This window comes from Lycium barbarum, chromosome 2 (assembly GCF_019175385.1).
Source record: "Lycium barbarum isolate Lr01 chromosome 2, ASM1917538v2, whole genome shotgun sequence".
Taxonomy (NCBI): Eukaryota; Viridiplantae; Streptophyta; class Magnoliopsida; order Solanales; family Solanaceae; genus Lycium; species Lycium barbarum.
The window spans coordinates 70757749-70783106 of record NC_083338.1 but is presented as its reverse complement, the minus strand read 5'-3'; positions in this window follow the sequence as shown (position 1 = coordinate 70783106).

Below are 25358 nucleotides of genomic sequence, written 5' to 3'. Positions count from 1 at the left end.
CGTGATCGAAATTAGACGTACAGAGGCACATAAGACAGATTCATATCCGGAGTCAGACATACAGAGGTGTGTCAGACAGATTCGTAATCAGAGTTAATCGTACAGAGATATGTCAGACAGAAACGTATTCAGAATCGATCATACAGAGGTATGTCAACCAGGAACATATTCAGAATCAGACATACAAAGATTTATCAGATTGGAAACATAATCGAGTTCAGAAGTACAGAGACGTAATAGGCAGAGCCTTATCAGAATCGGGAGGGTAGAAGTATAATAGGTAGAATCTGAGTTAGAATCAGATCACTCCTATTAAGGCTCCAGTGATTTAAGGAAATTTCCCTCTATTTGAAAGCTTGTTCGCCGAGTGGTCATACAAATCGTCTTGCGTGTCGCTTATCGACTCTTTCAGAGATTCGGCTTATTCGTACTTCTTATCTTCCATCATTCCTACTATCCATACTCATTTTTTTTCCAGACATCGTCATACCAGACTGAGTTATAATGGAATAGGGGTTTTTCTAGTCCTTGACAACATTTGTGTCCTCACCCCCGCTTCGCTTCATGTATTCGGTTTAGTAAAACCTTTGATCTATCACAACGTTAGTTGCCGGGACTCGGCTCTTAACCCACATGGGCACCAAACGAAAATCATACACACACACATACACACATACGGATACCTTTACTACTATCTTACTGGCGAACGTCTCTGACTATTATTCGAATTTGCTCAATTTCCCGAGCGGTATCGCACCTTTCCTTTTTGCCCATTTAATTCTGCGTCGGTCTGTGTGGCTTTTGTAAAGGCACTAATTACTCCACACATTCTCTTTTCCTTTAGATTACCCCAAATTTTCATTTATATCCATCATACCTACACTTGTGCAAACCTTTGCGTTACTTCCCAGGGGGTCACCCATCCCAGAATTGCTCTGGCTTGAGCACGCTTAACTCCGAAACTTTCATGCATTTCGACGCGTTAGGGCTGATATAATTTCGTCGATCTCCCCGCACGACCTTTGTCACGTAATTTTAGAGCAGATCGGGGTCTTAGCAAATTTTCGGAAATTTTTTTTCTGTAGCGGGTCCCACCCCCGGCTAAGTCATACAATTACCATATTGCCTTTCTGAATCTTGGTACCTACCAAGTTAACATTTACCTTACGAGGATGAACCGCTCTGATACCACTTCTCTCACGACCCAACTCCGTAGGCCGCGACTAGTGCCCGTGTTGGACACCCAAACGTACCCAATAACCCAAATTAGCATAACGACAGAATATTTTCAAATATAAAAGTCACTTGGCGTTAATAATTATCATAAATGAACTGACACAATACATGGAAGCCGATGAGGCAGTCACAGATCATATCATACCCAAACATATACAGAACCCACACAAGTATGTCTACAGACCTCTACAGATCATAACAGAATCATAAGACGGGACAGGGCCCCGTCATACCCCTGGATAGCATACATATACATAATAGCGGCAGACTGTACCAATATACAGGCTTTGAACAAAAGAGCGCTCCCAATATAGAAGAATAGATGTCCTAGGCAGGCGGTCAGCAAATCTATCTTCTGTACCTGCGCGGCATGAAAATGCATCCCCCGAAGAAAGGGGGTCAGTACGAAATATGTACTGAGTATGTAAAGCACAGAACGTAGTAACAAAGTCATAATCAAAGCAGAAGGTACAGAAAATGGACAGAATATCCAGACTAGCAAAATGCTGATCATAAAGCATAAATAGTATTTGTGGAAAACATATGCCGTACCTGGTCCCATTACGGAACAAGATCATAACCGAAACAGAACTTACAGAGAAGTGAGTGTGACGTCCGAAGTATCAAATGCGTATTTTCAAAACATGAGGAGTATGTGCAGAAACATATACCATATCATATCCGGCCCCTGCCAAGGGACTCGGCAAACAGAACGTGGCCACCCCCCCGACGCTGGTGCCACCATACATAAGGAACAGAGTAGGGGATAACCCCGTAACATAACATAGCATATCAGATGGCCATATCAGATCATATCATATCATATCAGAGTGTGTACATGGCACAACATACTCCACAAACCCATGTACATGTATACCTGCCCCCTCATATCGAGGCACGGCGAACAATGCAGAGGATTACGCTTGACAACATATCCTGGCCCGGGCTCAGTGTGGGAAACATTGTGGCATCCACGAATGGAGTAGTGAGAAACTAAATGCAATAAAAATATTATAGGTTTCCAGAGACTCAATGAGGCATATCGAAGGACAAATCAAATCAATGAGATCGGACAGAATCATAGTAAGTCTATGTCGTATGTCATAATGAGTTACGGAAAATAATCCCTCTGGGATCGTTTTCATATTCCCAAAATGGTTTACCAGACTCGAGGGAATCCTTAAAATAATTTTCCTTTAGAAGTTACAAGGATAGTTAAAACATTTCATTTTATATTGTTCGAAAATAAAGCAATAGTATAATAATAGAGCAAAGCGGGAATAGTGGGAAACTAAATGTAATACGAAATATCGTACCTTTACAGAGACTCAATATAGTATTCAGAATAAGTATCATTAGTAGTTGGAAAAGTAGTTAAGACGTTTCCTTAAAAATCGCTTGAAATCAAGTTACAAATTACCATAAGGGTAAAATCGGAAATAGTGGGCCCACCTCGGGAAAAACAAAGCGGCGGGCTCAAATTATGTATATTAAGCTTATGAGGTCACCTACAGCGGTTTTAGGGATATTCCATAACTTTCTAGGCAGTTTGGAGAAGTTTGCATAATTTTTCAATAAAGCATACTTAAGGGGTTCAATTATATTGAACGAAAAAAGAGTATTTTCAAATGCGGATTCAGATGGACAGAATGTCTTCCGAGGTGCAAATCCAATCCTAGTACACCTAGGACATGCCAAAAGAAGAATCGGGATAGCTTTACATACCTTTTACGCACTTTACGCCTTCCCAGGTTCACTTCTTGTTTCGTCCAAAATCCGCAAATGGTCGCATTTACCAAATGTTAACCATAAGGCTTTAGGCTTAAATCTCAAATCAACACTTTTCTACAGAAATTTGGGCAGCATTTCCCCTATACATATAGCACCCCCGAGAATTCAACTCGGCCAAAATAATCATCAACAACCCAACAACAACACTAACAACAACAACTACAAAACACACAATATGGCACAACTAGCCTTCTTTCCGACATAATGTCATAAACTTCATTCCCACTTCATATTCTCAAATCAATATCAACATTCTCGTATTCATTACTAATCAAGATCATTACAATAAAATTCGGAAGCATTTCATATCATTTCTACAAAATATTCACAAGATATACCAAATATACAAACTTTCCACCAAAGTCATAATTCTTCCAAAACTTCTAATCTTTAACAAACATTTTCATAACATGTTTCCATCTTCCAAGTTCATCAACAATCATCATAATTTACACCTTAACAACTTCATTTCCATAATGTCGTAAAATCATACTAAAATGGCATAAGCTTCTACATTCCATTTCAATGCAAACTTACATTATTTCACCTTCATTTACATTGCAAAGATCACAACAACACAACTAACATATTAAACAACATTAATTCATTTCCATTTCAATTTCAATACACCACTCGGCCAACAGATACATTTCCAACTTCAACCAAATTCATTCAACTTTCATTCTCAATATGAATTCCATCATACTCACAACTATAATACAACATAAATTCAACTCACCATAGGTATACAACATTTATACACACATGGCTACATGCCAACTTATATACCCACTTTGTAAACTTCCATATTTCCATACTTTCTACTCATTTCTACATACTACAACACAAACAAACCTTCATAACATAATAACATGGAATGAATTCTTACCTTTTTCTCCAATCTTCTTCACTTAACCAAAGTGCGGAAACGACGAAACGGATGAACCATCTTCCAAAATAATTATACCACGTTGTAGAGGGTACTTGAATTGGTAGGAATACTAAGTGAAAATAATTTTTGGAGCAAGATTTAAGGTACCTAATTTCCATGGGTCTTGGCCGAAATGGCCCTTAGTTTTTGTTCTTGTTTGTCTTGTTTTTCTCCTTGTTAATTTCATGAACCTTCTAAAGGATAAAGGCTACTTATAATTAATTGGCACATGGAAAATATTCATTAATTTGGTGGTCTTGGGCCTATGATGGCCGGCCACCCCTTCTCTTTTGGGCTTGATTTTTTTTTTCATTTTTCTTGGGCCAACCCGGTTGGTCCCGAATTGGGCATAGCCCACTGACCTTTCGACCTTAAAACGTCCATATCTCCTTGTACCGACGTCACCTAGGAACCCACGACCTATGGTTGGAAAGCTAATTCAATTATATATAACTTCTATCTCTTGGTATTTTTCCAAATTCCAAACTTATAATACCGTTTTTGCCCCTAAAAGTCAGGTCACCCGAAAACGTTTTCTTAAAAATATTCGTTTGGAGGGCTTCCACTTTGATTTGGCCCAAGGGCACTTCATGAGTTGTGTTTAACTTTGCATATGTGATTCATATGAATTTTCAGATGTTCCAAAAAAAAAATCTCGGTGTGTGAGCCCCACCCTAGCAGATACTCCGAGGTTCAAAAATACGGGATATAACATCCTCCCCCCCTTTAGAACATTCGTCCTCGAATGTTAGATTAGTCTTATAGGGTCTGTAAGTACTTCGGGGGAGTTTCTTCTTATGAGTAGCGTAATTGATACACATTCGTCTTTGAATATAATCACGTAAGGAATTTACGTTACCGGTGGGCATAAGAAACAAGTGAGGACACTTCTTTTTCATTCCGTCCTCTACTTCCAAGGTCATTGCTTCTCCATTATTGATTTACCATAAGACCTTAACAGGGGGTATATCTTTAGTGCGTAATCTCTGCACCTGGCGATCCAGAATAATTACAGATTGTTCTTCATCAAACAATTCTTCCGTCACTTGAATATCCTTTGCTGGAAATATTCTAGGAGGATTACCGACACACTTGCGGAGCATAGATACACGAAATGCCGGATATTTCGTTTCCAGATCAGATGGCAGATCTAATTCATAGGCGACGTTCCTAATTTTCCGAAAAATCTGATAAGGTCCGATATATCGCGGACCGAGCTTACCCTTTTTGCCGAATCGCATTACTCCTTTCATAGTCGATACTTTCAAAAATACCCAATCACTAAGTTGGAATTACAAGGGTCGACGTCGCTTATCAGCATACAATTTCTGTCGACTCTGGGCTGCTAATAATCTCCCTCGGATAAGTTTCACCTTATCAACTGCCTGTTGGATCATATCTGGGCCTATTAATTCTGTTTCGCCAATATCAAACCAGCTGATGGGTGACCTGCATTTCCTGCCATACAAAGCCTCGTATTGAGCTAGAATGGTAGCGGTTATTATAAGCAAACTCGATCAACGGCAGATGATCATCCCAGCTACCTCTGAAATCAATAACACAGACCTGTAATATATCTTCTAGCATCTGTATAGTGCGCTCGGCCTGTCCGTCGCTCTGAGGATGGAATGTTGTGCTCAAACTCACCTGAGTCCCTAATCCTTCCTGAAAAGATCTCCAGAAATTAGTCGTAAACTGGGCACCTCTGTTAGTGATAATAGATATAGGAACTCTGTGAAGTCTCACTATTTCTTTAATATATAGTCTGACATAATCCTCAGTTGAATAAGTGGTTCTGACGGGGAGAAAAGGGGCTGATTTTGTCAGCCTATCCACAGTAACCCATATGGAAATCATACTTCCGTGGGGTGCGAGGCAAACCTGTACTGAAATCCATATTAATTATCTCCCACTTCCAAGTCGGAATTTCCATTGCCTGAAACAGCCCACCCGGTTTCTGATGCTCAATTTTGACTTGCTGACAATTTGGGCACTCGTCAACGAGATCTGCGATGCCCCGTTTCATGCCATCCGACCAGTATAGACTTCTGAGGTCATGGTACATTTTAGTGGATTCAGGATGAACAGAATACCTAACATTATGCGCTTCGCCCATAATTGGCCGTTACAGCCCTACAACGTCGGGCACACATAATCTGCCTCTGTATAACAATACCCATCAGGTAAAACCTCGAACTGGGTCTTTTCCTTGTCAAAGGTCGTATCTCTGTACCATACAAGAATAGAATCCTCGAACTGACGCTGTTTTACCTCTTCCATAATCGATGATTCAGCAACTTCTCGGACAAAAATTTCAATATCTTCTAAATCGACCAAACAGACTCCAAGGCTAGCTGACTGATGAGTTTTACAAACCAATTCTTTGTTTCTGAATGTACGCCGGTCAAGCCGTCCATAGATTCACGACTAAGTGCATCTGCCACAACGTTAGCTTTTCTAGTGTGGTACGAAATATTAACATCATAATCTTTCAATAATTCGAACCGTCTTGCCTGCCGCGAATTCAGCTCCTTTTTATTAAAATATATATATACTGGAGGCTCTTAGGGTCCGTATAAATATCAACGCGGAACCCATGTAAGTAATGCCGCCATATCTTTTCTTTCTAACCAACAACTTGATTTTCTCCGTACGAGACCTTAACAGAATCACAATTATATAGTACACAATCTTATCCGATAGTTGGCACTAAAGTAATATAATTAATGTAGCAGTTTATCTCTTAATAATCACATTCTTCCTTCATACCCATTCCTTATCTATCGTTCTGTTTTCTCGATAATCGGATTATTTGATATTCACATGATTCATCATTTCATGCCATAAGTTTTTCTTTGCCCTGTACTATTCCATTTTTTGTTTGCTTTCGCAATTATTTCTTGCTTTGCCCGTCGACTCTTTCAGAGGCTCCGCTTAATTACGTTTCTCGCGGTTCACTTCTCCTGACATTTGGATCTTCCAATCTCAACCGGTAGCAAAATAAGTATCAATCTATTTCGTAACATTGGTACCACACCTTTCCCCTTTTCTCGTAAATTCTCTCCAGCTAATGTTTTTCGTATATGACAACACTGGCTATTAGGGTTCACCAATCGATCGACATCATCATAAATGGGGGGCCTACACATACGTATATATATCACTGCCATTTCTTTTACAATACATCTCCAATCATTTATTCAAATTTACTCTAATTTCAGAGCTGCGCTGCTTTTTCTTTTCTTTTTAGCAATCCAATCCGTCCCAGCTCGTGTGACCCCTATAAAGTTTCTAGCCATTCCACATATCCTAATTCCCTTTCGGTTACCCAGAATTTCCTATTCGTCTCTCATATCTAGTTTTGCGAAAATTTTGTACATTTCCCAGGGGGTCACCCATCCCAGAATTGCTCTGGCCCTAGCACGCTTAACCTTACAACTTCAATGAATTTAGGCACGTTAAGACCGGTATAATCACACTGATTGCCCCGCACAGCCTTTGTCACGTAATTTAAGACAAATCGAGGTCTTAACAGCCTTTCAAAACGTTCTCGTAGCGGGCCCCACCCCGACCTAGCGAGAATTCTTTTACTTTTCTGACTATATAGTTACCGTGTTGCCCCCTGTAAATCTTCAATATTTACCTTTATGTATATATATATATATATATATATTATTTCTAGACAGCCCACGAGTTTAAGTTTTTATTCCACAAATTCCATCTCCAATCAGTCGAGAAAAACTGATAAAATGTTACTGTAAGGCATCTTCCGACCACCAGCAAAAGAAAACTAGAATCCAACGAACTTCGTGAAATCTGTTAGTACTTAATTCACATAATTACCTCCACGTCTATATATATCTATATATTTGAGTCGTAAGCGAACCACTCAATTCCCGACTGCTTGTCATACGCTTTGTATGCTTTCAATTAGAGGAAACTTGCTCGTCGGACATTTTTGCCCTTCCGCATATTTTGTCCTTCACATGGGCTATGCTAAAACAAAATGGGGTTAGAACATATTTCTGGTCCCTCCAAATAAATTGTGAATTCGCTACTCGTATATGCTTTCTCGAGATAAAATTTTCCATATGAGGATAACACTTCTTACGAATGACATGGAGGGTATGTCTTAAACTTTTAACCCAACATAAGAGATTTACCCTATCGGTATCGACTTTCAAGACATATTAAGAATTTATATCTTATTTTCCTGTTTATATTTCTGGAAAAATTTGGGCAGAGGTTCCTCTGTATTTCTTACTATCCCAAAACCTGTACACAGGAAATACCAACCATGCCTCACAGGGCCAACACATATACGTATATACATATCATATCATATCGCATCATAGCCACACGGGGCTAACAATTTCAAATAAAAGTACGAAGATGCCGAGGCTTACCTCACATGCCCAACTCAAACTGCACCTGTTACACTTTCCTGTTTACTTTCCCTTACGATTTTAAACTTTATGTTTCAATCGTACTTCAAAACCTTACCCAGCATACGTCTTTCATACCATTGCTTACCTGTGTACTGTGTAGCTTCCAATATCATCAGTCGTTGTCTTACGTCGATACCGTTCCCCAGCTGTAATCAAGGGTTAGTAAAGAAAGGAATTCATTTTATACAGCTGGCTCTATCGCACGATCTAAGAATCAAAGAAAGGTAACACCCTAAATGTCCTGTAGCCTCCTGTTTATAGATGTGGTGCACAACACACCGATAAACAAGATTCTACTAGACACGGTCTGTAGACACTCCGAGGACGAACCGCTCTGATACCACTTCTGTCACGACCCAACTCCGTAGGCCGCGACTAGTGCCCGTGTTGGACACCCAAACGTACCCAATAACCCAAATTAGCATAACGACAGAATATTTTCAAATATAAAAGTCACTTGGCGTTAATAATTATCATAAATGAACTGACACAATACATGGAAGCCGATGAGGCTGTCACAGATCATATCATACCCAAACATATACAGAACCCACACAAGTATGTCTACAGACCTCTACAGATCATAACAGAATCATAAGACGGGACAGGGCCCCGTCATACCCCTGAATAGCATACATATACATAATAGCGGCAGACTGTACCAATATACAGGCTTCGAACAAAAGAGCGCTCCCAATATAGCAGAATAGATGTCCTAGGCAGGCGGTCAGCAAATCTGTCTTCTGTACCTGTGCGGCATGAAAATGCAGCCCCCGAAGAAAGGGGGTCAGTACGAAATATGTACTGAGTATGTAAAGCACAGAACGTAGTAACAAAGTCATAATCAAAGCGGAAGGTACAGAAAATGGACAGAATATCCAGACTAGCAAAATGTTGATCATAAAGCATAAATAGTATTTGTTGAAAACATATGTCGTACCTGGTCCCATTACGGAACAAGATCATAACCGAAACAGAACTTACAGAGAAGTGAGTGTGACGTCCGAAGTATCAAATGCGTATTTTCAAAACATGAGGAGTATGTGCAGAAACATATACCATATCATATCCGGCCCCTGCCAAGGGACTCGGCAAACAGAACGTGGCCACCCCCCCGACGCTGGTGCCACCATACATAAGGAACAGAGTAGGGGATAACCCCGTAACATAACATAGCATATCAGATGGCCATATCAGATCATATCATATCATATCAGAGTGTGTACATGGCACAACATACTCCACAAACCCATGTACATGTATACCTGCCCCCTCACATCGAGGCACGGCGAACAATGCAGAGGATTACGCTTGACAACATATCCTGGCCCGGGCTCAGTGTGGGAAACATTGAGGCATCCACGAATGGAGTAGTGAGAAACTAAATGCAATAAAAATATTATAGGTTTCCAGAGACTCAATGAGGCATATCGAAGGACAAATCAAATCAATGAGATCGGACAGAATCATAGTAAGTCTATGTCGTATGTCATAATGAGTTACGGAAAATAATCCCTCTGGGATCGTTTTCATATTCCCAAAATGGTTTACCAGACTCGAGGGAATCATTAAAATAATTTTCCTTCAGAAGTTAGAAGGATAGTTAAAACATTTCATTTTATATTGTTCGAAAATAAAGCAATAGTATAATAATAGAGCAAAGCGGGAATAGTGGGAAACTAAATGTAATACGAAATATCGTACCTTTACAGAGACTCAATATAGTATTCAGAATAAGTATCATTAGTAGTTGGAAAAGTAGTTAAGACGTTTCCTTAAAAATCGCTTGAAATCAAGTTACAAATTACCATACGGGTAAAATCGGAAATAGTGGGCCCACCTCGGGAAAAACAAAGCGGCGGGCTCAAATTACGTATATTAAGCTTATGAGGTCACCTACAGCGGTCTTAGGGATATTCCATAACTTTCTAGGTAGTTTGGAGAAGTTTGCATAATTTTTCAATAAAGCATACTTAAGGGGTTCAATTCTATTGAACGAAAAAAGAGTATTTTCAAATGCGGATTCAGATGGACAGAATGTCTTCTGAGGTGCAAATCCAATCCTAGTACACCTAGGACATGCCAAAAGAAGAATCGGGATGGCTTTACATACCTTTTACGCACTTTACGCCTTCCGAGGTTCACTTCTTGTTTCGTCCAAAATCTGCAAATGGTCACATTTACCAAATGTTAACCATAAGGCTTTAGGCTTAAATCTCAAATCAACACTTTTCTACAGAAATTTGGGCAGCATTTCCCCTATACATATAGCACCCCCGAGAATTCAACTCGGCCAAAATATTCATCAACAACCCAACAACAACACTAACAACAACAACAACAACTACAAAACACACAATATGGCACAACTAGCCTTCTTTCCGACATAATGTCATAAACTTCATTCCCACTTCATATTCTCAAATCAATATCAACATTCTCGTATTCATTACTAATCAAGATCATTACAATAAAATTCGGAAGCATTTCATATCATTTCTACAAAATATTTATAAGATATACCAAATATACAAACTTTCTACCAAAGTCATAATTCCTCCAAAACTTCTAATCTTTAAAAAACATTTTCATAACATGTTTCCATCTTCCAAGTTCATCAACAATCATCATAATTTACACCTTAACAACTTCATTTCCATAATGTCGTAAAATCATACTAAAATGGCATAAGCTTCTACATTCCATTTCAATGCAAACTTACATTATTTCACCTTCATTTACATTGCAAAGATCACAACAACACAACTAACATATTAAACAACATTAATTCATTTCCATTTCAATTTCAATACACCACTCGGCCAACACATACATTTCCAACTTCAACCAAATTCATTCAACTTTCATTCTCAATATGAATTCCATCATACTCACAACTATAATACAACATAAATTCAACTCACCATAGGTATACAACATTTATACACACATGGCTACATGCCAACTTATATACCCACTTTGTAAACTTCCATATTTCCATACTTTCTACTCATTTCTACATACTACAACACAAACAAACCTTCATAACATAATAACATGGAATGAATTCTTACCTTTTTCTCCACTCTTCTTCACTTAACCAAAGTGCGGAAACGACGAAACGCATGAACCATCTTCCGAAATAATTATACCACGTTGTAGAGGGTACTTGAATTGGTAGGAATACTACAAGAAAATAATTTTTGGAACAAGATTTAAGGTACCTAATTTCCATGGGTCTTGGCCGAAATGGCCCTTAGTTTTTGTTCTTGTTTGTCTTGTTTTTCTCCTTGTAAATTTCATGAACCTTCTAAAGGATAAAGGCTACTTATAATTAATTGGCACATGGAAAATATTCATTAATTTGGTGGTCTTGGGCCTATGATGGCCGGCCACCCCTTCTCTTTTGGGCTTGATTTTTTTTTTTCATTTTTCTTGGGCCAACCCGGTTGGTCCCGAATTGGGCATAGCCCACTGACCTTTCGACCTTAAAACGTCCATATCTCCTTGTACCGACGTCACCTAGGAACCCACGACCTATGGTTGGAAAGCTAATTCAATTATCTATAACTTCTATCGCTTGGTATTTTTCCAAATTCCAAACTTATAATACCGTTTTTGCCCCTCCAAGTCAGGTCACCCGAAAACGTTTTCTTAAAAATATTCGTTTGGAGGACTTCCACTTTGATTTGGCCCAAGGGCACTTCATGAGTTGTGTTTAACTTTGCATATGTGATTCATATGACTTTTCAGATGTTCCAAAAAAAAAATCTCGGTGTGTGGGCCCCAGCCCAGCAGATACTCCGAGGTTCAAAAATACGGGATATAACATCCTACAACAACTTAATAACCATTTTTTTCCAAGATAATAAAGATTGTCATCTTTCCATTCACTTCACCATAACACACTTAGCATGAAAACAAGATCAAATTCATATTCCATACTCAACATAGCACCACACGGCCACCTCCTATATTTTCTAGTTTTCACTAATCCATTCCACTTTCATTTCTAACACAATTTCCATCATGCTACAACTAAATTACAACATGAATTCAAGCCATCTTAAACATACAATTCATGCATAAATTCGGCCAACATGCATGATTTTCAACTCACAAAATTTCCATGTTTTTCACTCATTCACACATACTACAACATACATATACCATTCATAACATAGCAAAAGCATGAAATCCTTACCTTTCTTCAGGTTCTTCACTTGGAGGTTAAAATTGTTTTGTTGCCACAATACTTATATTAACTTGTAGAGGACCTTGAGCTTAGTACTAATCTCACAAGACTTGGATTTTTAAATCAAAGATTTGGCTCCCAAAATTTTTCTTTCTTTTCTCTTTTCTTTTCTCCTCAAACCCGAATGCTCCCTCTCTCTCTTTTGTTTGTTCTTATTTCCTTTTTCTTGAAGCTTCTCTATACTTATCCATTTTATATAATTTCCCATGGAATTTATTTAATCCATGGGCTTGGATGTGTGGTGGCCGGTTGGGCCTATCCCACTTGGGCCTCATTTTTATTTTATTTTGTTGAGCCCACTTTGGCTATATTTTGCAATTCATAAGGCAAGTTTCCAAAATTTCAATTTTGCCCTTGGCCACCTTTCGTAATTCCACACCATTGTATTCACAACCTACACCTTCATACCAAGTAAGGGTCAATTGTGGCCTTATTCATCAGAAGTCAATTTATCTTGAATTTTTCGAATAAGCGAAAATGTCGGATGTAACAGAATTACTGAAAGATTATGATGTTGACATCTTGTATCATCCTGGAAAAGCTAATATTGTAGCATATGCACTTAGTCGCAAATCTATGGGCAGTTTGATTGATGTATAGCCAGAGAAGAAAGAATTAGTTCGTGAGATTCATCAGCTAGCCAGTCTTGGGGTCCGTTTGGCCGATTCCGGAAATACTGAGGTTTCTGTCCGAGAAGTTGCTGAATCATCGACTATGGAAGAGGTAAAACGGCATCAGTTCGAGGACCCTATTCTGGTACAGTACAGAGATACAACCCTTGACAAGGAAAAGACCCAGTTCGAAATTTCACCTGACGGGGTATTACTATATAGAGGCAGGTTATGTGTGCCTGACGTTGCAGGGCTGCGGCGACAGATTATGGGAGAGGCACATTATGCTCGGTATTCTGTTCATCCTGGATCCACTAAAATGTACCATGATCTCAGATGTTTATATTGGTGGGATGGTATGAAAAGAGATATTGCAGAGTTCGTTGCTCAGTGCCCAAATTTCCAGCAAGTTAAGATCGAGCATCAAAAGCCTGGAGGATTGTTGCCGGAAATGGAAATACCAGCTTGGAAATGGGAAATAATTAATATGGATTTCATTATAGGTTTACCGCGTACTCCACGCAGATATGATTCTATTTGGGTTATTGTTGATAGACTGACGAAATCAACCAATTTTCTTCCGGTTAGGACTACTTATTCGGCTGAGGATTATGCCAGATTGTATATTAAAGAGATAGTAAGGCTTCACGGAGTGCCTATATCTATTATAACCGAAAGGGGTGCACAGTTTACAACTAATTTTTTGAGATCATTTCAGGACGGGTTAGGGACTCAGGTGAGTCTTAGTACAGCATTTCATCCTCAGTCCGACGGACAGGCCGAGCGTACTATTCAGACGCTGGAAGATATGCTACGGGCCTGTGTTATTGATTTCAGGGGTAGCTGGGATGATCATTTGCCACTTATTGAATTCGCTTATAATAATAGCTATCATTCCAGTATCCAGATGGCGCCGTATGAAGACTTATATGGTAGAATGTGTAGATCTCCGATTGGTTGGTTCGACGTGGATGAAACTAAGTTGATCGGGCCAGATATGATCCAGCAAGCAGTCAACAAGGTGAAACTTATTCGGTAACGATTATTAGCAGCTCAGAGTCGACAGAAATCATATGCAGATAAACGACGTCGACCGTTAGAGTTCCAGATTGGTGACTGGGTATTTCTGAAGGTGTCGCCTATGAAGGGTGTAATGAGATTCGGCAGAAAAGGAAAGCTCAGTCCGCGATATATTGGGCCTTATCAGATTATTCGGAAGATAGGCGAGGTCGCCTACGAGCTAGACTTACCATCCGATCTGGAGGCAGTACATCCGGTATTTCATGTGTCAATGCTCCGTAAATGTATTGGTGATCCTTGCAGAGTATTCCCCATAGAAGATATTCAGGTAACGGAGGAATTGTCTTATGAAGAACAACCTGTAGCTATTCTAGATCTTCAGGTGAGGAGACTGCGCACTAAAGATATACCCTCTATTAAGGTCTTGTGGCGAAACAATAATAGAGAAGAAATGACCTGGGAAGCAGAGGACGAAATGAAGAAGAAGTACCCCCACCTATTTCCTATGCCTACAGGTAAATCTAAATTCTGTAATTGGTTATATCGGTTAATGAATGATTTATATGCGTGTTGTCCATATAAAGAACCTCCCCAAAATGCTTGTAAGACCTATAAGGCTAATTTAACATTCGAGGACGAATGTTCTAAAGGGGGGGGGGGGGGGAGGATGTTATATCCCGTATTTTTGCATATTCGGAAAATTCAAAATAATTTTGACTTGTAAGAAATAAGGCCATAATTTGATTTTTATTTAATATATATGTGTTGTTCATGAAGTGTTGATGTGGAATATGGAGAAAGGTCAAGGGAAAAATGGGAAATTATAGAAATTATTTTCGGGAATTTCAAAATAAGACTCATAACTAATTGGGCTCAAAATCAATGAAAAAAAAAAGAAGAGAATGAAAGGCCCAATCCACAAGGTGTGGCCGGCCATGGAGGAAAAATAGGGCCCAAGCCCATAAAATTTTAAAATCCATGTATTAAAAAGGGAAGGGGCCACACTTAGACCATTCACTAGAAGCTTCAAGAGAAAGAAAAAAAAGAAGTGAGAGAGAGGAGCAAGAAGGCCATTCGGCCGTGTAGAAGGGAAAGAAAAAAAAATCTTGGAGCCTAAATCCTTGGTTCAAAAATTCGTCTCTTTTTGAATTCTTGCCAAGCTCGAGACCCTCTTCAACGTGATATAAATTTTGAGGCAAGAAAGTACTTTTGTTGGCAAGCGGAAAAATTGGAAAAAGGTAAAGATTCTATTCTTTTTGACTTGGAAGAATTATATATATATATATATATATATATATATATATATATGTTGTAGTATATGGAAATGAATGTAAAGTATGAAATTTGTGTATTGTGGGTGTGTGGGTGTGTGGCCGTGTATTGGTGTTGATGGAGAAGAATGAAATTTATTTAGTATGTTAAATTATATTGTTGTGGTCTTGTGATGTAAATGGAGAATAATAGTTCAAGTTGGCATGAAAATTGGTTGTTAGGTTGTTGTAGGAAATTATGTGATTTTATTATAGATTTATGTAATTATGGGAATGGAATTGTAAAGGTGCAAATTGTTGTTGTTGTTGATGAAATTGGAAGATAAAAATGTGTTGTGAATGTTCGTGTCGTAGATTGGCGGTTTCGGGTGAAATATGGTTTTGGCGGGATTGTTGAATATTTTGTAGAATTGTATGAAATGCTTTTGAATTGCACTTGAATGATCTTGAATTAGTAGTGAATATGTAAGTTTCGATATCGGCTTGAAAATTCGTAATTGAATTGAATGTTGATGAATTATGATGAAAAGAAGGTTACTAATGTTAGAATGTGTTTTGAATTGATTATTGATGCTATTGGTATGGTTGTTGGTATTGTTGGTATGGTTGTTGATGAATTTGGCCGAGTTAAATTCTCGGGGATGTTGAATTTACAGGGGAGATGCTGCCGAAATTTTTGTAGACAAGTACTAGTTAGAATTGAATTTATAAGTACTAGTAGCTAATGTTTGGTAATTGATAACGTTATTGTAGATCTTGGAGAGCCCGAGACTTGAGTCGGGATTTGTTTGCCGAGTGATCGAGATTTGTTAACGAGCGATCGAGGTATGTAGAGCCTACCTTTCTTTCTTTGGCATGACCGTTATGAAATAAACAAATGACATATATCTATGCTTCTAAAGACAATTCTATTCCTAGAGCCACTAGGATGGCCCATGTCTTTGATTTCCATAAACTATCCCATATGGTTTGATACATACTTGTGATGTTTGAAGTTCTAGTCGATACGTTTCCGGATGTTGTTCGAAAAATATTTGATATGGCCAAAGTTTGGATATGTATATTTTGGATATGTGCATATGATTCTAAAGCTCCGTTTGAAATGCTCCATAATGTTATTTGAAAACTTCCTAATATAAATGATACTTGAATTTCTAAGTATGACTTATGAAATATTTTCAGAAGGTTCCGTACTTCGAAAGTTTGTAACTCTCTCATACTAATTCCAATTGACCCGAATCTTATTTTTGAGCCTTCAGATGTTTGTAAAAATATTTGGCTATCGAGTTTGAAAGAAATTTATTTATTTATATATATGCATATGGTTTCCGCACTACTCCGCTCGTGCCTACTGCTATGATATCGTTCGCCGGATCCCGGGCCGGTTTTGTGATCATGCGCACTATGTGATATTCGGCAGTATGATATGTTACGGTTCCCGAGACCTCGCCATAGGGCCGGGTACCGCTTATATACGGCGTTATGATGTGATATGGCATATGATATATTCTGGTGTTGTGATATGTTATGATGATACGATATGTTCGGGGATTGTATGGAGATATGAAACCTTCTGGAGTATGATGTGTTGTGGCGCCAGCGTTGGAGTGGCGACCACGTTCCTGATCCCTATGCATGATTTTATTTGTATTATATATATATATTTTCAGCACAGGTTTTGATATACTAATTCTGTATCCATTCTCTGAGCATTGTAGCATGTAGAAACGGATGAAATTCACAAAATAGATGTATGTTGGGGGTGGCCGAATGGGATGGTATGGTGTAGGAAAGATGAATTGATTTTTATTTAGTAATTTGATTGTTGTTGTTGTGGATTCCATAATAAAAATGAAGATTTAATGGTTTGAAATGAAGTTGTAATCGTTTATAGATTATGGAATAAGCTAATGTGATATTAGTATGATTTCTTGTGATTATAAGAATGAATGATATTGCTAAAGTATAGATTGTTGATGTAGTTTATGAATTTGGAAGAAGGGAAATGTGATGTTAGTGTTCTTGTGGAATTTGGAAGGTTGCGGGTGAAGTAGTATGTCGATTGGGTTGTTTGGAATATTATGTGAATTGTTTGAAGTATTCTTGAATTTTGCTTGTAAGGTCTTTGGAAAGTACTTGAATGTGAGATCATTGGTGTTGGCTTGATTTCATGTGATTGAATTGAGTACAAATGGAATGCCGTTGGATTGTGTAGAAAGAATTGTTAATGTTAGAATGAATTTTGAAATAATTGTTGAAGTTGGAAGATACGATTGTTGGTATTTTTATTGGTAATTTGGCCGAGTTGCATTCTCGGGTTTGTTGTTGTTAAATTGACCGAGCTACATTCTCGGGGATGTTGCATTTACAGGGGAAATGCTGCCGAAATTTCGGCAGAATATAAATGAATTCATTTGAAAGACTAAGACAAGTATATGTCGATGAGTCTAATGATTATGTCAATTTTCTTGAATGTAGACTAGCAAGTTTGTAATAATAAGCGTAGCTAGTTAGTCGTGGGACAGGTATGTAAGGCTTACCCTTTCTTTCTTTGGCATGTCCTTGTCACACCCCGACCTTACTAGGGTGTGATGGGCACCCGACCCTTACTTAGGGCCGAGCGAACCCTCAGACTTTTGCTGCACATAAAGTTACGCCAAACATTTAAATCAAATCAGATAAAATACATAGCAATTTTTTTTTTCACAAATATTCTTTTCAGAAATATTCCTTCTCGAATCTTCCAAGCGAACAAATCTGTAGTCATACACAATTCAATACACAACACATACCAACATATCGGCTGATGGAGCCGCTTACAGACTGACACACCATACCCACGACGCTGTTTGCAAAGTCTCTAACATCATACAGAAACCATAACACGCATACCAAACCCTGACTCGGCAGTCCACCAGGAGCAATTTGAGTTCGCCACCACTGCTGAAATATCTTTTATAGTGTCCTTATCTCGTCTGGGAGTACCTGCGCGGCATGAAACGCAGCCCCCCAAAGAACCGGGGGTCAGTACGGAATATGTACTGAGTATGTAAGACATAGAATACAGAAAGCAGAACCAAAATCGAAACAAACAGTACCAAGGGTGAGCATATTATCCAGATTGCCAAATTACTTACTTCTCAGACACAGATCATACAAATCAATACTGACCATACAGACCGACACAGACCGTACCGACTAATACAGATCATACAGACCGTACCAATCATACAGAGCGTAACAAAATCATACAGAGCATACAGAATGCCGACATACTTACTTTCCAGACACAGATCGCACATACCGATACCAGATGTCAGAAGGAGTGTGGCACGTACAGAACGCACAGATAAGGTCATACGTCAGACGGAGTACAGAACGTACTGAATACTCAGATGATGTCATATATCGGACGGTATACAGAACGTACAGATTACTCAGATGGTGTCATATATCGGACGGAATACAGAACGTACAGATTACTCAGATAATGTCATATATCGGACGGAATACAGAACGTACAGATTACTCAGATAATATCATATATCGGACGGAATACAGAACGTACAGATTACTCAGATGATGTCATATATCAGACGGAATATAGAACGTACAGATTACTCAGATAATATCATATATCGGACGGAATACAGAACGTACAGATTACTCAGATGATGTCATATATCGGACGGAATACAGAACGTACAGATGATGTCATATATCGGACGGAATGCAGAACATACAGAATACTCAGATGATGTCAGAACATACAGAATACTCAGAATCGTATATCACATATGCGTATAACAGAACCCGACCCTGTGATAAGGGACGCGGTAAACAGAATCATCATATATCAAATTCATGTATCATATATGCATATATCAGAACCCGACCCTCCAGTGAGGGATGCGGTAACAGAGCCCGGCCCTCTAGTACGGGACGCGGTGAACAGACAGATCATATGCCATCCTGGCCACCACCCCATATCATCATATCATCATACCATATAACAGAGCCCGGCCCGCCTATGAGGGACGCGGTGAACAATGCAGAGGAATGCGCACAATAACAGAACCTGGCCCGGGACGCAGTGAATCATATCGTAACGGACACACGAGGACATAACAGAACCTGGCCCGGGACGCAGTGAAAGATACATTGAGTCATGCACGAGCAGAGTCGTGAGAAACCACATGCATAGGAATCAAGACTCGACAGACCAGTATACTTACCGATACCTCGGGGCTCGGAACAGATTTCAGGTCAATCCGACGTAGTATGAGAAAGTTACGTGCGTTCGAAGTACAGAACGCTGTATAAGCATTTCAGAAGCCTTTTTCGGGGAATCAGAGTCATAGTCATATCAGACACCTTCCGATGTCCTTACGAATGAGATCAAATAGAGATTTTGGATCCATACTTACGTATAAGAAAAATTTAGACGTCTTAATACAGAAACCTCTTCGAACATTTCAGAGCAATCCGAGATCGTATACGGAAGTTAGGGACATTAAATCTTACAGAAGTTCTCGAACCAGGATAAACATATCAGAATGCTCTTATCAGGATACTGATTTCGGAATTCTCATATCAAAATACTTATATCGGAATACTTATATCAGCATACTTACATCAAAATACTTATATCAAAATACTCATATCGACACACTTATATCAGAAGACTGATATCAAAATGCTTATATCAAGACACTTATATCAAAATACTTATATCAAAATACGTATATTAGAATACTTGTACCAAAATACTTATATCAAGGGATGAACTAGGATCACAAACTCAGGTCAAGAAGTGAATTAGAATCATAATCAGACTCATCATCACAAAACAGAGTTACCCCAAGGCAGCATATCACATTATACCTTACTTGGCTCTAGGACATGCCAAAGAAAGAAAGGGTAAGCCTTACATACCTGTGCCGCGACCAACTAGTTACACTTGTGCATCCAATTTGTTTGCCTACATGCAAGAGAGTTCATCCATTCATTAGTTCCTTCGTCAAGTACTTGCCTCACCCTTTCAATACATTCATTTATATTCTGCCGAAATTTCGGCAGCATCTCCCCTGTAAATGTACCAACCCCGAGAATATGGCTCGGCCCAATTCAACAACAACCCAACCAACAACCAAGCTATGGCATCAATAATCAATTCAAGAATACATTCTAACATTAAACGCTCTTTTTACATAATCCGACAACATTCACAATATTCCAACTAATATCAACGTTTATGCATTCGATTACTAATCCAAGACCATTCAAACAATATTCATGAATGCTTTAAACAATTGACACAATTTTTCAAACAACCCAACAATGCACCATGGAACCCGAAATCTTCCAACTTCCATAGGAACCATCACAACACATTTCTTTCTTCAAACTTCACAAACTACACCAACAAACCACACTTTAACAACATTATTATCATGATTACAAGAAACTACATTTAATTCAAATTGGCTTCCAAAAACAGCCCGCAACAATTACGACACCATCTTAGATCATTAAGCTCTCATTTACATCACATAATCCACAACACAACGACCCAAACAAACTAAAAAAAATTAGTTCATTCTTTGACATACAAAACAGTCCATTTTCGGCCAGCCCTTCAACACACACATTCCATAATTTTCATCCATTTTTTGTACATCACAACAACACGTAATCATGCTAAATACACTTAATTCATCATTTCTACACACCACACACACACACGGCTACACACACTAATCTCAACTCCAACTTGAATCATCAAGTTCTCATTTTCATCATAGGATACTTATCAACAAAAATCATATTACCATATAAAAATTATTCCATTTTTTCCTACACAACATGTACACACACGGCCAAGCCTCCAACATGCATGTTTTCACGCTTCTCTTCCATTTCCACACACCACGACATACACAAACCATTTATAACATATAAGAGAGGATTAATTCTTACCTTTTCCTCCCAACTTCTTTACTCAACCAAAGTGCGGAAAACAATGAAACGGATGGCCTATCTTCCGAAACAATTATACCACGTTGTAGAGGACCCTTGAATTAGTAGGAATACCACAAGAAAATAATTTTAGGAGCAAAATTTCAAGGGGCAAAAATTGGAGAGCTTGGCCGAAATGGCCATGGTTGTTGCTCCCCTTCTTTCTTTGTTTCCTTTTTCTTGAAAATTCTAGAATTAAAATGAAAAATTTGTCTTCCTTTCAAGACTTAATCATATATATATATATATATATATGTAAGCTCCCAACATGTGAGGGGCACATGCCCCTCTCTAGAGGTTTCTTTCATTTTTTATTTTTTTTGGATTTTCCTTTAAAGTTGGTCAAAGAAGACCATTTGTCTTCTTAAGCAAGTTTTGACCCCTTCTTCTCTTTAATTCACAAATAGCACTTATAGTTAATAAAATTTGGACATGCACCATGCATGTCACACGGCCAACATGGCCATTTCATGAACTTCTTGGACCTTGCAAAATTCCCATTTTGCCCCTATTCTTTCCGCGATATTTCCATAGGCCATTTTGCGAATTTCTCTTCTTTTCCTTAGCCTCTCACAATATTTCTATACTAATAACAGTCATAAATAATATTTATAACAACTTGTGCATTAATATAATTTTGAAATTGGTTTCGCCCTTAACTTCCCACGACGACTCTGAATTATCCAAACGTACAAAATACGGGCTATAACATCCTCCCCCCCTTTAGAACATTCGTCCTCGAATGTTCAACTGGCTTTTTGGGGAGTCGTAGCACTTCAGGAGGGGGTTTCTTTTATAGTTGCCCGTTTCTCCGTGCCCATTTCATATAATCGAGTCTCTCCATCCTTATATGGGTCCTTATTCTGTGCCATGAGTTTCCTAATCCGCTGGGCCGACATAATTTCCTTGTCCTTCTCAGGTCATCTCTTTTCTGTTACTGTTTCGTGACCGTATATTAACAAAAGTCACACGTTTAGATTCTTACTACAACTCTTCCTTAGTCTCTTCTCGTATCTCTCGATACAGGCATACTTGTCTTTGACTTCATGTGGTGACGCTCATTTCATTCATCGCTATTCCTTGTAAGCCTAATATGGCCTCCCCCCCTTTAAGGGGCTCCTTATAAGCCAACAGTTCTTCTTTTCAACTCCGTGCACAACATAGCAAAATTCCTTATCATAAGTTTTCCTTTCATTTCCCGTCGATATCCTGACATAGGAGATACCATTAATGTTCATATACATATACACATATAATTAGTATCAACTGACCCGCAAATTACCTTCAGACGCTATTCAAGCCTATCCAAATTTCAAAACTGCACTGCACTTTCTGTCTCTTTTCTAGTCTATCCTGTCGCATTCTATGTGACCTCGTATGGTTTCCCAACCATTCCGTATACATTAAATCTCTCTTGGATTACTCCAGATCCTGACCGGTTGCTCACATCTGAATTTTACAAAAATTTTAGAAAACTTCCCAGGGGGTCACCCATCATGAAATTGCCCCCGCCTGAGCACGCTTAACCTCGAAACTTTGATGGATTTCTGTGCCTTAGGGCCGATATAATCGCGTCCACTTTCCCTTATAACCTTTATTACCTGATCCGGAGCAGATCAAGGTCTCACAGATTCCGAGACATTTCTGTAACCCGTTCTATCCTTGCAATTACCATTTTACCCTTTTCCAACTCTTACAATTCGAAATTCACTCAAACACTACAAATATCAACAACATCTCATGGATCGTACATATATATAACATGTTCCAGCCGGCCAGGGCCTTTATATATCGTTTCACATCGTATCATATCATATTACCTCATATCAGACCATATCATGTCATATTATGTCATATCATGTCTTGTTATATCATATCATATCGTATCGCATCATATCATATCGTATCATATCGCGTAGTGTCATTTCATATGGGATCATATCATATCATACCAAATCACTGTCGTACAGGGCTTCCGGTTTCTGATAACAGAACGAACATGTCAAAACTTACCTCCGTGGCCTTCCATATCATTATTCACCTTTTCCCCAACGTATGTAAGGCTTACATTTGGAGTCTCGTTTCCCTATATCGGGGCTCTATCGAACGATCTATGGCACAAAGAAGGTCAACAATTCCTAGATACCCCGTAGCCTCCTGTTTATAAGTGTGGCGCGCTACACACCCATAAACAAGACTCTACCGGGCACGACTTTGCAGACAACCCTTAGACCGACCTGCTCTGATACCACTTTGTCACACCTCGACCTTACTAGGGTGTGATGGGCACCCGACCCTTACTTAGGGCCGAGCGAACCCTCAGACTTTTGCTGCACATAAAGTTACGCCAAACTTTTAAATCAAATCAGATAAAATACATAGCAAATTTTTTTTTTCACAAATATTCCTTCTCGAATCTTCCAAGCGAACAAATCTGTAGTCATACACAATTCAATACACAACACAGACCAACATATCGGCTGATGGAGCCGCTTACAGACTGACACACCATACCCACGACGCTGTCTGCAAAGTCTCTAACATCATACAGAAACCATAACACGCATACCAAACCCTCACTCGGCAGTCCTCCAGGAGCAATTGGAGTTTGCCACCACTGCTGAAATATCTTTTATAGTGTCCTTATCTCGTCTGGGAGTATCTGCGCGGCATGAAACGCAGCCCCACAAAGAACCGGGGGTCAGTACGGAATATGTACTGAGTATGTAAGACATAGAATACAGAAAGCAGAACCATAATCGAAACAAACAGTACCAAGGGTGAGCATATTATCCAGATTGCCAAATTACTTACTTCTCAGACACAGATCATACAGATCAATACCGACCATACAGACCGACACAGACCGTACCGACCAATACAGATCATACAGACCGTACCAATCATACAGAGCGTAACAAAATCATATAGAGCATACAGGATGCCGACATACTTACTTTCCAGACACAGATCGCACATACCGATACTAGATGTCAGAAGGAGTGTGGCACGTACAGAACGCACAGATAAGGTCATACGTCAGACGGAGTACAGAACGTACTGAATACTCAGATGATGTCATATATTAGACGGTATACAGAACGTACAGATTACTCAGATGGTGTCATATATCGGACGGAATACAGAACGTACAGATTACTCAGATAATGTCATATATCGGACGGAATACAGAACGTACAGATTACTCAGATGATGTCATATATCGGACGGAATACAGAACGTACAGATTACTCAGATAATATCATATATCGGACGGAATACAGAACGTACAGATTACTCAGATGATGTCATATATCGGACGGAAAACAGAACGTACAGATGATGTCATATATCGGACGGAATGCAGAACATACAGAATACTCAGATGATGTCAGAACATACAGAATACTCAGAATCGTATATCACATATGTGTATAACAGAACCCGGCCCTGTGATAAGGGACGCGGTAAACAGAATCATCATATATCAAATTCATGTATCATATATGCATATATCAGAACCCGACCCTCCAGTGAGGGGTGCGGTAACAAAGCCCGGCCCTCTAGTACGGGACGCGGTGAACAGACAGATCATATGCCATCCTGGCCACCACCCCATATCATCATATCATCATACCATATAACAGAGCCCGACCCGCCTATGAGGGACGCGGTGAACAATGCAGAGGAATGCGCATAATAACAGAACCTGGCCCGGGAGGCAGTGAATCATATCGTAACGGACACACGAGGACATAACAGAACCTGGCCCGGGAC